General features: G+C 37.2%; 1 long non-coding RNA gene across 1 annotated transcript; it reads left to right on the forward strand.

Moving 5' to 3' along the window:
- Nucleotides 1-1079: 1079 nt before the first annotated feature.
- Nucleotides 1080-9459, forward strand: LOC131910741 (uncharacterized). Its single transcript, XR_009379209.1, has 4 exons — nucleotides 1080-1236; nucleotides 1744-1810; nucleotides 8608-8638; nucleotides 9343-9459. It is a non-coding gene; the product is annotated as an uncharacterized LOC131910741 (long non-coding RNA).
- The last annotated feature ends 5450 nt before the right edge of the window (nucleotides 9460-14909 follow it).

The raw sequence follows: 14909 nt of genomic DNA on the forward strand, positions 1-14909 counted from the left end.
ACATTAATTAGCTTCAATATTTTAAAAAAATGAATATATCTATATCTATGTGTGTATGTGTACATATTTCTCATGGGTTTATCTAATATGTTCATCACCATTTTTGGTAAATATCAAGTAATCCATTTAACAATTTTTTTTTTTCGAGACAGGGTTTCTTCGTGTAGCTTTGCACCTTTCCTGTAACTCACTCTGTAGCCCAGGCTGGCCTCAGACTCACAGAGATCTGCCTGGCTCTACCTCTTGAGTGCTGAGATTAAAGGCATACACCACCACCACCCTTTAAACAAATTTTAAAGATTTAAATTGGCCTGAGACAGCATATGAAAAGCCTGGCATGTTGCCAGTGGAATCTGTGCTGGAGATAGCCGAGGACGAGGACATCAATCCCTCCGGGCCTGCTCCACCAGATATTCTACTAAGCCTGCCTTCTGTGGGCCAGGGAGAAAACAACCCTTGTGTCCCGAGGGCAGACTTTATGGTATATGCATGTCATGTTCTCACCCATCCAACTGCCACTGGTTCGTATAATCCTCCTACTCTATTTGTTCTTTATGATTTTTTTTTCTCTCCTGCGGTGGTTTCCATGAAATTAGAAAGGATATTGAGATTGTGACAAAGGCAGGAGTTAAAGTTGTTATGCAGATCATGGGAAAAACCCAGAAGGCTGGTGACAAAAACTGTAGGTGGAGTGACATATAGATGGGATAAAAGACAAGAGTTATCCAGAATTAGTTAGAAGACAACTTGATGAATTACAGAGAGATGAAGAAAGACTTAGGCTGAGAGGAAGCTGGCAGTCTGGTACCTTAAACCATTGCTAGTACTTCTGTGTTTTCTGAAAAACTGCAAGTAGGTAGCCTCTGGTGTGATTACCTCAGATGTTCTGATAATTACTAACCTGCAAAAGAATAAGCTGGTACACTTTGACTTTCTTTCTGGGAACTTCTATGTGCAATCAAGGGGCACGGGTACACTTTGCTGATTTACAAAAAGAACTTTTGAAACTATTGGGAAGAACCCAATCACCTGTTGAATTTCCTCATCCCCTATTTCCTTGTATTATTACAATAAAAGACTGGGGTTGAGTCTGATTGGGAGAAGGCAGAGAAAATGCACATCTCCAGATCTAACAAGACTGGTCAGCTTGCACCAATGCTTGTGTCCAGTCTTTTCTTGCACCTGCCAGACATGCCTGCCATTCAAGACCCTCGAAACTGCTGAGGCTGCTTCCTGGTAAAAATTACTTTCAAAATCATATTTACCTTTTACCTTCCTATCATCTATCTATCTGTAATATATATTATTAAAAATAGATTCTTTTCTCATACAATATAACCTGATTATAGTTTGCCCTCTCTCCACTCCTCATAGCTGCTTCCTCACTTCCCCTTTTATCTCGTCCTCTCATCTCTGGATACACTCCTTTTCTGTCTCTCATTAGAAAAGAACAGGCTGTTACAAAATAACAACAAAATATGACAAAGTAAAATATAACAAGATGAAGCAAACCCTTTTATATTAATTTAGACACAGCAACCCAACAGGAGAAAAAGAATCCTAAGAGCAGGTATAAGAGTCAGAGATCTTGATACAGCTGGGATCTCCAGCTCCCCTAAGCTCTCTTTCCCTTGACCCTTGCCCTTCATTACCTCCACTCATGTCCAGGTTGTTCATGTAGATCTCATCCATTTCTCTGTCGTTGGGTGATCCCCGTGTCTTTCTTTGGGTCCTGTTTTCCAGGTAGCCTCTCTGGTGATATGAGTAGCAGTCCAGTCATCCTTGTTCTACATCTAGTATCCTCCTATGAGTGAGTACATACCATATTTGTCTTTCTGAGTCTGTGTTACCTCACTCAGGATGATTTTTTCTAGATCCATCCATTTGCATGCAAACCTCATGATGTCATTGTTTTTCTCTGCTGAGTAGTATTCCATTGTGTATATGTACCATATTTTATTTATCCATTCTTCAGTTGAAGGGCATCCAGGTTGTTTCCAGGTTCTGGCTATTACAAACAATGCTGATATGAACATAGCTGAGCAAGTACCCTTGTGGTATGATTGAGCATTCCTTGGGTATATGCCCAAGAGTGGTATAGCTGGGTCTTGGGGGAGATTGATTCCCAAATTTCTAAAAAAAGTGCCATATTGATTTCCAAAGTGGTTGTACAAGCTTGCATTCCTACCAGCAGTGGAGGAGAGTTTCCCCTAGCTCCACATCCTCTCCAGCATAAGCTGTCTTCAGTGTTTTTCATCTTAGCCATTCTGACAGGTGTAAGGTGGTATCTCAAAGGTGTTTTGATTTGCATTTCCCTGATGATTAGAGATGTTGAGCAATTCCTTAAATGTCTTTCAGCCATTTGAGCTTTCTCTGTTGAGAATTGTCTGTTTAGTTCTATAGCCCATTTCTTAATTGGACTGTTGGGCATTTTGATGTCTAATTTCTTGAGTTCTTTATATATATTCTTGATATCAGTCCTCTGTCAGATGTGGGGTTGGTGAAGACCTTTTCCCATTCTGTAGGCTGTTGCTTTGCCTCGTTGACCATATCCTTTGCTCTACAAAAGCTTCTCAGTTTCAAGAGGTTCCATTGATTGATTGTTTCTCTCAGTGTCTGTGCTACTAGTGTTATATTTAGGAAGTGATCTCCTATGCCAATGTGTTCAAGACTACTTCCTACTTTTTCTTCTATCAGGTTCAGAGTAACTGGATTTATGTTGAGGTCTTTGATCCACTTGGACTTAAGTTTTGTGCACAGTGACAGATATGGATCTATTTGCAGCCTTCTACACATTAATATCCAGTTATGCCAGCACCATTTGTTGAAGATGCTTTCTTTTTTCTCTTGTACAGTACTGGCAATGGTCAAGAGAAAGCCCGAACTGACCTACTCTGGTGATAGGATGGCCAAACACCCTAATTGTCATGCTAGAAACCTCATCCAATGACTGAGGGAACCGGATGCAGAGATCCATGGCCAGGCCCCAGGTGGGGCTCCAGGAGTCCAATTGGCCAGAAAGAGGAGGGTTTGTATGAATGAGAATTGTTGAGACCAAGATTGGAAAAAGCACAGGGACAAATAGCCAAACAAATGGAAACACATGAACTATGAACCAATAGCTGAGGAGCCCCCAATTGGATCAGGCCCTCTGGATAAGTGAGACAGTTGATTAGCTTGATCTGTTTGGGAGGCATCCAGGCAGTGGGACCGGGACCTATCCTCAGTGCATGAGCTGGCTGTTTGGAACCTGGGGCTTATACAGGAACACTTGGCTCAGCCTGGGAGGAGGGGACTGGACCTGCCTGGACTGATTCTACCAAGTTGAACTCAATCCCCAGGGGGTCTTTGCCCTGGAGGAGATGGGAATGAGAGGTGGGCTGGGGGGAAGGCAGGAAGGGGGCACAGGAGGGGGGCACAGGAAGGGGGGAGCACAACGGAATCGGTGGCTGATATGTAAAATTAAATTAAATTATAAAATAAAATAAAAATAAAAAAGATACTTAAGCAATTAAGTAAAGCTATTGTCATACATTTAGTAGAAAACTATGCTGAATGAATTATTTTCAGACAGTAAGTTATTAATTATAATTATGGTTTTGTGAGGCTAGAGATTGAACTGAGGACATGATATGGGCCTGGCAAGTACTCTATCATTAAACAGCGTTTTTATTCCCCCCCAAAAAAAAAAGAGTCAGAGATCTCCTTGTTCTCATAGTCAGGAGTCCTATAAAAATATTAAGCTATAACTGTAATATATATTCAGAGGACCTGGTGTAGACCCATGTAGGCCCTGTGAATGCTGCTTCAGTCTCTTTGAGTTCATATGTTCCTGCTTAGTTGATTCAGAGGGCCTTGTTCTCCATCCCCTCTTATTCTTACAATCATTCCACCTCTGCTTCCTTGGGATTCCCTGAGCTCTGAGGGCAGGGATTTGATGGAGACCTTCTTATTAGATCATCTCTCTATATAATGTCTGGCTGTAGGTCTCTGCATCTGTTCCCACCCACTGCCAGAGAAGGCCTTTCTGATGATGACTGAATAGGGGACTTATTTATGAGTATAGCAGAATGTCATTAAAAATCATTTTTTTGTTATTTTTATTGTTGTTGCTGCTGTTTTTTGTTTGTTTGCTTGTTTTTAACCAGTCCTTTTTGGTTTTACCTTAGGATTTGTGCTGTCTAGTCTCTGGTTCTCAGTTACTCAATCAGTCTTAGGTAGTAATTCCTTCTCATGAAGTGGACCTTAAGTCGTATCAGACATTGGTTGCCTATTCCCACAAGTTCCTTGCCACCACTGCCCTAGCATATTTTTCAGGCAGACAGATTGAAGGTCAAAGGTTTTGTGGCTAGATTGGTGTTTACGTTTCTCTTTTGGCAGCCTAAGAGTACCTTCCTGCAACAAAGAGAGTAGAACATAGGGATGAAGGCTTCATTTCGGCACCAACTTGGATTCTCCAGATTCAATGAGTTGTGTGGATACTGTCCTTGGCAGTAGGGCCCCACTGTAAGTTTCCAGAGAACAACCTTTTGTCTTAACATCTGCCTGAGTTGTTTGGGCATTTCCATGGGACCTGCTTGGTACACGGAAATACAATTGAGCTGCATTTACAACTCAATACAATTGAGTTGCAACACCTCTTCTTTACATAACTTCTCTGGGTCTATGTTTTGTAGCTTGTTAATACTTACTTTACAGTTAATATTCACTTGTAAGTAAATACATAACGTATTTGTTTTTCTGGGTCTGGGTTACCTCACTCAGGATGATTTTTTCTAGTTCTATATTTTTGCTTTCAAATTTCATGATATCATTTTTTAACTTGCTGGGTAACGATCCATTATGTAAATGTACCATAGATTCTTTATCCATTTTTATGTTGAGAGACATCTAGGTGTTTTCCAGTTTCTGGCCATTATGAATAAAGCCACAGTGGACATGGTTGAGCATGTGTCCCTGTAGTAGGCCGGTGCATCCCTTAGGTATGTGCAAGAGTAGTATAGTTGGATCATGAGGTAGATGCTTTATCCCTGTTGAGTTTGAGCCTTAAACATTTGAACTGATTATTGAGTTGAAGAATATTTAATATCAAAATTAAAGTTTAAACCATAAATACAGTTCACATGGAGACTGGGGAAATTTCATGATCCTTTCATAGAGCACCATTACAGAATATCACAGTTTCTTGCAAGACTCAGTTTATCCAAATAGCTTAGCTTGGTAAAGTTAGCAAAGACAAAAAGACTAGACATATATTTTAAGTCAGTTACTATTAACCTGAATAGACTTTAGAAATATATAAACCTTCTTTGTTAAAGATACCTTGTTCATCAATCATATGTTTTTACTTACCTAAATATTTTTTAGAACCTGGTGTTGAACAGTTAACAAAGACATAAGTAGTCAAACATGCATCTCTAAGTCAGTTTCTGTTAATCTGAGTACATCTGTATAATCTTAATAATTTATACAAAAATTCCATATAACTGAAAATATTATGGAGACCTGCCATTGTCTCTGTAGTCTAAAAAGGAGATACAATGACAAGTAACTGGCTCTGTAGTACTTAGAAGTTTTATAGGTGCTGGCTTAGTTGGTTTATACCACATGCTCTTCTTAGTCAAGATGGTAGTGAAGTCACATGGCATGTACTCTTTTTTTTTTTTTTTTGTAAAAGGCATGTACTCTTTTTAACCTTGATAAAGATGACTGCTAGCCAAGTGGTAGCTTCCATCCAGATGAAGTCATAAATCAAGATGGCAAGATGGAGGCAAGTCACATGGTCGCTATTTAAAAACACTTACTTTTCTTAGATCTATTCTTTCTTCAAAAAAAAGTTGAATCCAAGTCACACCTAGAAACACACACATACACACACACACACACACACACACACACACACACACACACACACATTATCATGTAGATATGTAAATGACACAGGATTTTTTTATGGTTTTACAAGATAAGATTTATCTGTTTAGCTTTGGTGCCTTTCCTGGAACTCACTCTGTAGCCAAGGCTGGCCTCGAACTCACAGAGATCCACCTGCCTCTGCCTCTCAAGTGCTGGGATTAAAGGCATGTGCCACCACCACCCAGTTTCATTATCATGTAGAAAGTTAAGATTACCTATGAATAGATTTTTTTAACTGTTCAACCGTTTGTTACAAGTTTTAACCTAACTTTTTGTTACAAATTTTATAAATTCTTTGACCACACCTAATGAATTTACAAGTCTCAAATGATTTCTTGAGAATAGAGCTCAGAAAAACTGTAGACATAAAATATTTTCAAGAGTAGAAAGTTGAAAAACTTTAGATATAAGAGACTTTGGGATCATTTGCTTGTTCTGTATAGCTGAAAGTTTTCCTGTGCCTGCTCAGCACTCACTGCCCTGAGATCCCACAGCTGCTCAGACCCAAGTAAACACACAGAGGCTTATATTAATTAAAACTGCTTGGCCGTTAGCTCATCTTACTACTGACTAGCTTTTACACTTAAACTCAGCCCATTTCTCTTAATCTATATGTGTTCCATGGCTTTACCTGTGTGTTCCCTACTGTTCCCTGGACAGCTGGCATCTCTTGACTCAGCCTTCCTCTTCCAGAATTCTCTTTGTCTGCTTATCCTGCCTATACTTCCTGCCTGGCTACTGGCCAATCAGTGTTTTATTAAACCACTGTTCAAAAGCATTATCCCACAGCAGTGCTGTGGAAGAAGTTGTTACAATCTGCAAAAATTTGGAAATCTAGTTTGCCATCTTTGGCAATTGAGCTATACTGAGGTCAAGCCTTTTGCAACAAGTCAGCAAGACTTCAATAAAATTTCTGAGTGGAAAGAAGAAAGGAGAAAGGGTTGCAAAATGAACTCCACCCAAAGGTGGGTTCCAGTAAGCTCCAAACAGGAGCTGAGAGACTGAGAACAGTGTAGCCATGATGGAAAAGGGTAGGAAATAAGAATTCTACCCTAGGGAACATTCCAATATCGTATCATAGAGGTGTAGACAGCTACAGGACTGCAGCTCATAGTGGGAGGTGAGGAGCTTTGAGGGACAATGGTCATAATGTACAGGCCCGGGATGACATAAGAAGAGAGAGAGCAAGTAGCTCTGAGGTGGAGGAGGAAAGAAAAAGGTCACAGGACCAGGAGGACATATGGAAACTAGTGGCCTAGGAGAACATAAGAAAGCACTGGGATGTAGGAGAGGAGAGATAGATGGTTAGACCAGGTAAAGGGAAGTGACTGAAGAGGTGACCTCTAGAGTTTTGAATCAAATTTGGTGAGAAGCAGAAGCCAACAGAAGTAAATGACCCATGCATACCTTAGGAGAGTCAAGTCAGCAGCTTAGTTTGGAGAGGTCAAGTCCTTGCCAGGGGGCTCATATATGCCAACACCAGGTGTTGGCATCAGATTAATGAAAATAAGGACATGATCACACCTAGGTATGGTTGAAGAGAAGGTTTTGTTGTAGATATGAGGAAGAGTACAGCCAGAGGTATCTGGAAGGGTACAGACTGAACCAGGCCATGAGGAGAAGTGAGAGAGAAAGAGAAGAGAGATGGGGACAAGAAAGGCAAGAGAAAAGCTGTGGACCAAGAGGCCAAGAGAATACATCGGGCAAGAGAGCTAATAGCCAAAATGACTGAGTTATATAGAAAAGAGAAGCTGCGGGGAGGGAATCAGAAGCCCTACCCCTGGGAGGTAGAGCTTTATGATAAGTGGTGGAATAAGAAGTGCTGGAAGGGGTCACAGGTACTAAGGACACTTGTCCTTGGTTTGTTTGGGACCTGACAATTAAGATCTTCATTTTTATTTTTGCTTAATTTTTATCTGGACTATTTTGCTTGGAATTCCTGTAATAAAGAACTGAGTGTTGAAATGGTTTCGTAAACACTGATCTAATTGTTTCCTTTCATTTGGCTATCTACTGAGTATTACAACTTGCCAACAAGAAAACAGTTATCTTTTTATTCTATCTACAGTCTCCATACAGTTTCCCATATTTGCTATATTATTTTCAATTCCACCATCAAAGAATAAGCATTCCCCTTCTGCAGTATTCTCTCTAACATCTGTAATTTGTACATGGGCTCTTCAGTAGGATCCACTCTGTGTTACAGTATTATCTCACTGTGTTTTTTTATTCTGTTTTGCTGTTGCCTAGTAATATTGAATATTTTCATAATGCATTCTGAAAATGCCTGCTCAGATCCTTTCCCCAAGGTATAACTAGAGGTTTTGGGTTCCTATGCGGTTGAGTTGCTTAAGATCACTTTTATACTTATTAGTATCATTCTTCAGATTAATAGTTTGTAAATACACCATTCAGGTCTGACAGTTGCCCTTTCATTCAATCGATTGTTTCCTTCAATGGAGAAGATTCTTAGTTGATAAGAATATAATGTGCTTATTTGCATATTTATTACCCACACTTTTGTGTCCCTTTCTAAAAACATAATTGCCTAGATTTAAATTTTAAAGGATTATTACCATGCCTTCCTGTAGTATCTATATAGATTTAGGACTTGGTTAATTCTTGGTATATTGTCAAGTATAAAGATCAGCTGTTAATCTTTTTCATATGAGTATTGTGTTTTCTCTGCAGCATTCATAAAAATATCTACCCTTTCTTCAATGTAAGTACTTAGGGACTTCTTAAAATACATTGGCTGTGCAATTGTGGACTTGTTTCTGCGATCTTACTCTTCAATGATTGACATGTTGGCTTTTATCCCAACACTTAGCTGTCTTGCTTTTATGAGTCTGTAATGTGTCTTGAGACAATGTATTTTTAAATAATCCAGTTTTCTTTTTCTTTTTCCCTAAGCTCTTCTTTGGCTGTTAGGGAACTTTTCAGCTTCTTTCAGAATTTTGGAATTTTTTTAAAAGTTAATGTATATTTCAATGAAAATTATATTGAAACCATAACTTTATTTTGGTGATATTAATATTTTAACAACTTAATTATTTTACTCCATCAATGTATGTCTTTATACTATGTTTATGATTTTTCAATTGTTTTCATTAGTGTTTAATAAGTCTTATATGGAGTCATTCATTTAATTGAATAAAACTATCCATAGTTTGTAGCTATGGCAAATGGAATTCTTTTCTCTTTTTCTTTTAATGACGTGTATTATTGGTGTATAAATTATTATAAATTTTTACATGTTATTTTATAACATGTTATGTTGCTGAATTTACCACTTTTAATTTTCTATTGATATAATATTTAATTTTTTTCTGTGTGTAAAAATAATTTTATGTTATCTGCGAACCGGAAATATTTGACTTCCTCTTTTCCAGTTCATATGTACATTATTTCTTTCTTTTTCCTAAGGTTCTGGCCAAAGCTTCCAGTATACTGAGTTGCAGTGTTGAACATGGGCATGTTTTTCATGCTCCACACTTTTGAGAAAATCATTTCAAGTATTCCTCATTAAACACATCGACTGAAGGATTACTGCACTGAGTCTTCACTATGGCACAATCTTTTCCCTCTCTGCCTTGCTGGGGATTTCTTTTTTTTCCTGAATGAATACTGAATTTTAAGTTTTTACCCCCTGTATCTTTTGAAATGTTCACACAGATTTCATTCTGTTAATATGATGTATTGTTTATTTATTTTTATGTGTGAAACTATCCTTACTGTCTTAAATATATCTCACTTACCACTCTCTCTAATCTTCTTGATATTTGTCTGACTTTTCTTTTATAGTTGAGTGCTTATGTAGTTTTGATTCTGTGGTAAAAATGGCTTCAGGAGATGAGTCTAGCAGAGTTTCAGACCTTTCATTTTAAGAATTTGAGAGGAATTCTTCTTTAATTACTTCATAATCAGCATTAAACCCATCCTCTCCCTGGCTAGTCTTTGTTGGGAGACTTTATTGCTGATTTAGTTGTTGCTTACTAATGGTTTGCTCGGGTTAAATTTGGCTGGGTCATGTGTTAGAAATTTAACTGCTTGTGCTAAGTGGTTCTATTTGCTGGACTATAATTGCCATAATAGTCCCTAATGATTCTGTCTTCTGTGTTACTTCTAATGACTCTGTTTTAATCTATGAGTTTTATATATCTTGGTTTTCTTTTATTTGATTGGTCAAGCTAAAGTGTTTACAACATTGTTTATCTTTTCAGAAGAAACATTTCATTAAATATTCATATGTTCTAATTTTTTTTCTTCTAAGACCTGAATTTTTCATCTAATTTTGAGTTTTGATTAATTTTACTTTCTATTTCTTGTTATGCTGAGTAAAATTGTGGTTTTTTAGTTCTAATTTTATTTTTTAATTAAAAATTTATATGTGTCTGTGAGTGCCTGCCTGTGCACCACATGAATGCCTGGTGTCCACAGATGCTAGAAGATGGTGTTTGATCTCCGGGAGCTGGAGGTCCAGGCGGTTTAGAGCCATGTGATGTGAGTGCTGACACCTGGACCTGCCTCTTCTGTAAGTGCACCAAGTCCAGTTATCCACTGATGACTCTCTCTAGCCCTCCCTCCGTTTTTGTTGTGAATGTTTGTTTATTGCTATAATTTTCTGTCAGCATTCATGTAACTCCATCTCAAAATTTTGGCATACTGTATGCTCATCTTCATTTATGTGACAAGTTTTAATGTACCTTTTGACTTCTTTTCTTGCCTTTATCCTTCAAAATCATTGCTTAATGCCCATGAATATGCACAATTTCCTAAGTTTGTCCTGTTAATTTTTGGTTTTATCTCATGGTAGTTGTAAAAGATGCTTAATACAATTTATTTTTAAAAGAAAATATATTTTCTCATATATTATATTATGATCACTGTTTTCCCTCCCCCAGCTCGTCTGAGGTCCTCCCAATATAATTTTAGCCATTAAAATCTTTGCTTTTTCTTGGTGATTCTACAAACATGTAAAGAGAACAACACTAAAAGGGAAGTGTTTGAAAATTTTGTATGATAGAAGTCCCTGGCTACTATTGCACCTAGTGGGTATGTATGCTTAGAGACTATGCTGTGTGACCAGCACAGTAATACTACTTGCAGCATCCATATTTTATTCCTTAGAAAATTAGCACAAGTTCAATGAATATTGGCCCAAGTTTATGACCCAACCAAGATGTAGATGGATGGATGGATAGATGGATGGATAGAGGCTATCACAGTTGAAAGGTCATTTATGGTCAACTTTATATATTCTTCAATAAACTGTGTAACATTAGTATTTGAGTATGTAACCTTAAGTTTCCTATCAGGGAGATAGAACCATAGGAAAAACTGACCATCCCTATCATTTACAAATATCACAATATCAGAAGAATGAAGTTAGACCTTTGGGATGAATAAACTATTATATCTATCCATCTACACTGAAAATAATTTTTTTTTGCTTTTTTCTGCTATAGAAATATCTGATATTGTACATCTCTTCTCACAGTATATATGGTCTTCAATTAATATTGTGATAAATGATAACTTGCATTTATGACACTATTATGAAGTGGGATAAAGCTACAGAATTAAAAAATTAATTAATTAAAATATTATTTAACATTTATGATATATCATGTACTATGATTACAAGATAGAGGGTATAAGTATAATCCTCAGTTTTACAGAGTATATTGTTTGATTAATAACTCAGAATATTTTTTAATCTATAGAGCCAGGGCCTCATTATGAATCCCAGGGTTGTTTTAAACTTGTGGTTCTCTTGTCTCAGCCATATTTATGTTAGGAGTGCAGGCATGCACTAACATTCCTATGTGCTTTTAAAGGCTGTAAATCTAGGAGGCACAATCTCACAGAATAATTTCTGTTCCTCTTACTCTTAAATCTTTCTGCCCTCCCATTAACAATTATCCTTGAGCCTTAGGTGCAGGAATTGTGTTGTAGATGTATTGCTGGGATTGAGTACCATATGCTTCTTAGCTCTATGCATTTTGATCTGTTGTGGTTTTCTGTAATAGACTCCATCTTCTGCAAAGAGAAGTTTCTTTGATGAAGAGTGAGAAATATACTTATATTTTGGGGGTATTGGGATAAATAGAGCATATTTAGGAATTCTTCAGACTGAGAAGGTTGTATTTATATACTTAGGAGGGAGAGAGAGAGAGAGAGAGAGAGAGAGAGAGAGAGAGAGAGAGAAAATGTAGAAGGAAGCTATAAATTTGAGAAAGAACAAGGGTGTTGCTTGGGAGGGAAGGGAAGATTGAAAGGAAAGGGAAAATAATATGAATAATATTTCAAAAAATTTAAAGAAACAAAATATTAAAGGCTTTAAATAACAAAATTAGAATTGAAATTAAAAAGTAAATGGCATCCCTGAAGAATTTTACAAGATAGTTGCTGGGATTAGGTAAATCTGGATTACTATGTTCACAAAGGGGATCAAGAAATATATTTTACATTTCTTTGACCTCTTTCTCTCTCTCCTCCTCCTCCTCCTCCTCCTCCTCCTCCTCCTCCTCCTCCTCCTCCTCCTCCCTTCCTCTCTCTCCTATTTGGAATTCATATATGCACCTGATGAAATCATGACTAGGCACACACTGTTTTCCAATAATGAGAATGTTCACATCCACAGAATCTTTTCTGCAGTTCTGTTCAAAGAGGATCAATATTGGCACACATGGGGTGTCTAAGACTTTATGAGCTTAGTTAGCAGAGGCACATTCAGTTTTGCTTTATTTTTTATTTTCTGAAAAGGTGGAATAGCAAAGGCACAAACATTTTGAAGATTTTTTTCCTTTTTTTGTATCAGGTGTATAGTGATTCTCTTTTTGATAACACTTTTTCTGGAAGAGTATTTCTCACAGCCATCTTGTGACATCCTGTATCACATTATGGAGGGGACAAGGAGAGAGAGGGGGATGGAGGGAGAGGGAGACAGAGAGAGGGGAGAGGGAGAGATAGATGGAGCAGAACATCAGAGAAAAGGAGATTGTCACCATCATTAATTCTAATCTATGTGAAAGTGAAAACAGTCTGCTTATACAATAAAGAACAAGAACATAGAAGTTATTCATAAATTTTGTTACAAATTTTATCTAGAGAAATTAAAAAATTGTCATTTGGAAGTTGAGGGGAGAATGGGACTTTTCTGAGTTTTGGATCCTAATTCACAGTAATAAATTCACTGTCTATGAATTTAACCAAGGTTATTTTCACTACCAGGTCACATTAGCCTACTATGGTAACCAAAAATTAAATATGCGTTACTTGGAACTTTTCTTTTCTCTTTCAGCAGTAGTGTTTGTTACCTGACTCCCAGCTTAGGAGGCTGTGTTCAGCTTCCTTCAGGCTTGTGAAAAAGACGGCTTTTTCTCATTTGGCCACATCGATCTCATCGAGACATCCTAGCATCTTTGTTTTATCCCTTTTTGTGCTGAACTCTTTCTTTGGTATAGGAGTTTCCCACTTGGAGGCACTAGAATACTGACTGCCTTGGTTTTATGCCCTTTTGGGCACAAAGATTATCATCTGGGCAACAGTGCTCCAATTAAACTAGTCTGGCCAAGTTAGTTTCCACTTTTGAGGTTTTATTACCACCTGGGAGCTATTTGGAGGCAGGAATGAAGTGTGTGTGTGTGTGTGTGTGTGTGTGTGTGTGTGTGTGTGTGTGTGTGTGTGTGTGTCGCCATTCAAGATTTCCTATGGTCTGTGTTTACTTACTCTACTTGAACAGATAGATCAGTCTTCAACAATTCAGTCAAAGGGTGAGGGGACTGAATAGCTCATTCCTCTTTGTCTATGAAGTAAGATCAAAAATCATTATGTTCACAGCTCAGTTGAAGCTTTCCAAACAGTATCTAAATGCTGTATTGTTTCAACATTTTCTCCATCTCATTTCTATTGTCCTTATTATTAAGTCCACAGTATTGATATTTCTGTATAACAGTAGGATTAATAACATAAAATCTCTCCAACATGAGAGATAATGAGGGAAATATAGATATTTTGTGTGGTTTGTCAGTCTCCTCTAGCTTTTCAGTGATGGTTGTGTCTCTTTCTTGAAGTTTTTCCTTTATCTTTTTTTTTATTTTTCCTTTATCTTTTGACTTAAGCCAGTGGTTAAAAACAACCAATTGCTTGATGTAAGACAAAGACAAGTAATTTATTTTGGTAGTAGTGGTGTTTTGTTTTATGTTTTTTGCTTTGTTCATTATGACTGTCTTCTCATATCCTGGAGATACTAGTGTCATACATCACAAGAAGTTCAGTCTAGAAGGACATTTACCTATAACTCATCCAATTATACTGTAATTGTTGGCTTCTGTTGTGTATTTTGAATCTATTCTTTACAACAGTAGATGTGGGAAAAGGGTGATGGACATTAATCACTGTGAAAGCGATGACACATGGATGAAATGTTATAATTAGAAACACTGAACAAGATGTTGCTTAAATGCAAAAGCATGCAAGATAAAACACATGCAGAATTTGGACAATCCACTTCCTGAACTGCCTTTGTCATTAATTCAGATGTATGAATTTGGATAGCACTTTTTATTTACCCTTTTTCTTATTTTATACTCATAAAGTGACATAGAAGTGAAGTCATGTGTTGTAAAGGTTTACCTACTTTATTTCTTATGAATTGCTTGCTGAGTTCTGCAAATTGGTAATGTCATATTACAACTGATATTATGCAATATCATTATTTGAGTTTGAATTTATAGAATGGAAAGAAAGAGTCAAGTGTACTTCATATGTAGCAGAAAATAGAATTTGCCCAACTGGGTATTCATTAACACACCATGCTCTATCAGTACTTGAGAAATGTATTGTAAGAATATTTTTCTACAAATTTTACATTTTATCTTTCCTAGAACTAAGAGCCATAAATCAGAGGAAATAGTCCACCTATCGGTTTTAGTTACATAATTAGTAAGGAAAATTATGACGTTACTTAAAATTTTCCTCCTATGAAC

This window comes from Peromyscus eremicus, chromosome 5 (assembly GCF_949786415.1).
Source record: "Peromyscus eremicus chromosome 5, PerEre_H2_v1, whole genome shotgun sequence".
Classification (NCBI taxonomy): domain Eukaryota; kingdom Metazoa; phylum Chordata; class Mammalia; order Rodentia; family Cricetidae; genus Peromyscus; species Peromyscus eremicus.